We start from the raw sequence: 2500 nt of genomic DNA on the forward strand, positions 1-2500 counted from the left end.
GATGTGCGATGGGTGCTGGTACTTGGCCTTGTGTTGGCCCCCTATCCCTCATCAAACCTCTGAGAATTCACACCCCCTTAAAGAGCATTTGAGATTTTACAGGTTTGCTACCAGTAGCCGTTAAAGTGTCTGAAATGGGGACACTTTTTTCAAACGGTCACAAAATCTTCTCTACTTCGAGTTTTTAGCTGAATTTTTTTGTGCATGCCAACAAAAATAGAAGGATCATGCCTACAAAATTTGGGGCCAAAAATCCTTATAAAAAAATTTTAAAAAATCCCGAACCGCAAAAAGTTTCGAAAATCATGAAAAATAGAAAACGAGTCATCTTCCAACGAAACTTCACGTGAAGGCTTAGGGGACCATTGTATGAATTTACAAGCCATAAAAATGGCATTGGCACGGCAGAAATTTGAAGATGTGCCTAAACCCACCAGGGCCCAGCGTGTGCCGATGGTGCTCGAGGCAACCGCCCGCACCAGGGCCCAGCGTGTGCCGACGGTGGTCGAGGCAACCGCCCGCACCAGGGCCGATAGTGTGCCGATGGTGCTCGAGGCAACCTGTCGCACCAGGGCCCAGCGTGTGCCGATGGTGATCGAGGCAACCTGCCGCACCAGGGCCCAGCGTGTGCCGATGCTGGTCGAGGCAAGCGCCCGCACCAGCGCCCAGCGTGTGCCGATGGTGCTCGAGGCAACCTGCCGCACCAGGGCCCAGCGTGTGCCGATGGCGCTCGAGGCAAGCTCCCGCACCAGGGCCCAGCGTGTGCCGATGGCGCTCGAGGCAACCTGCCGCACCAGGGCCCAGCGTGTGCCGATGGTGCTCGAGGCAACCTGCCGCACCAGGGCCCAGCGTGTGCCGATGGTGCTCGAGGCAACCTGCCGCACCAGGGCCCAGCGTGTGCGGATGGTGCTCGAGGCAAGCGCCCGCACCAGGGCCCAGCGTGTGCCGATGGTGGTCGAGGCAACCGCCCGCACCAGGGCCCAGCGTGTGCCGATGGTGCTCGAGGCAACCTGCCGCACCAGGGCCCAGCGTGTGCCGATGGTGCTCGAGGCAACCTGCCGCACCAGGGCCCAGCGTGTGCCGATGGTGCTCGAGGCTGCCGATGATGGTCGAGGCAACCTGCCGCACCAGGGCCCAGCGTGTGCCGATGGTGCTCGAGGCAACCGACCGCACCAGGGCCGAGCGTGTGCCGATGGTGCTCGAGGCAAGCGCCCGCACCAGGGCCCAGCGTGTGCCGATGGTGGTGGAGGCAACCTGCCGCACCAGGGCCCAGCGTGTGCCGATGGTGGTCGAGGCAAGCGCCCGCACCAGGGCCCAGCGTGTGCCGATGGTGGTGGAGGCAACCTGCCGCACCAGGGCCCAGCGTGTGCCGATGGTGGTCGAGGCAAGCGCCCGCACCAGGGCCCAGCGTGTGCCGATGGTGGTCGAGGCAACCTGCCGCACCAGGGCCCAGCGTGTGCCGATGGTGGTCGAGGCAAGCGCCCGCACCAGGGCCCAGCGTGTGCCGATGGTGGTCGAGGCAACCGCCCGCACCAGGGCCCAGCGTGTGCCGATGGTGGTCGAGGCAACCTGCCGCACCAGGGCCCAGCGTGTGCCGATGGTGCTCGAGGCAACCGACCGCACCAGGGCCTAGCGTGTGCCGATGGTGGTCGAGGCAACCGCCCGCACCAGGGCCCAGCGTGTGCCGATGGTGGTCGAGGCTGCCGATGGTGGTCGAGGCAACCTGCCGCACCAGGGCCCAGCGTGTGCCGATGGTGGTCGAGGCAACCGACCGCACCAGGGCCGAGCGTGTGCCGATGGTGCTCGAGGCAAGCTGCCGCACCAGGGCCCAGCGTGTGCCGATGGTGGTCGAGGCAACCTGCTGCACCAGGGCCCAGCGTGTGCCGATGGTGGTCGAGGCAAGCGCCCGCACCAGGGCCCAGCGTGTGCCGATGGTGGTCGAGGCAACCGACCGCACCAGGGCCCAGCGTGTGCCGATGGTGCTCGAGGCAACCTGCCGCACCAGGGCCCAGCGTGTGCCGATGGTGGTCGAGGCAAGCGCCCGCACCAGGGCCCAGCGTGTGCCGATGGTGGTCGAGGCAAGCGCCCGCACCAGGGCCCAGCGTGTGCCGATGGTGCTCGAGGCAACCGACCGCACCAGGGCCCAGCGTGTGCCGATGGTGGTCGAGGCAAGCGCCCGCACCAGTGCCCAGCGTGTGCCGATGGTGGTCGAGGCAAGCGCCCGCACCAGGGCCCAGGTGTGCCGATGGTGGTCGAGGCAAGCGCCCGCACCAGTGCCCAGCTTTTGCCGACGGTGATCGAGGCAACCGGCCGCTCCAGGGCCCAGGGTCTGCCGATGGTGCTCGAGGCAACCGCCCGCACCAAGGCTCAGCATGTGCCGCTGGTGATCGAGGCAACAACCCACAGCAGGGCCCAGCTTGTGCCGATGGCGGTCGAGGCAAGTGCCCGTACCGAAGGGCAGCCTATGCCGATGATGGTCGATGCATGTGCCATCACCATG

The sequence above is a fragment of the Durio zibethinus genome, unplaced genomic scaffold (assembly GCF_047325235.1).
Source record: "Durio zibethinus cultivar Kanyao isolate XHJ-2024 unplaced genomic scaffold, ASM4732523v1 HiC_scaffold_50, whole genome shotgun sequence".
NCBI lineage: Eukaryota > Viridiplantae > Streptophyta > Magnoliopsida > Malvales > Malvaceae > Durio > Durio zibethinus.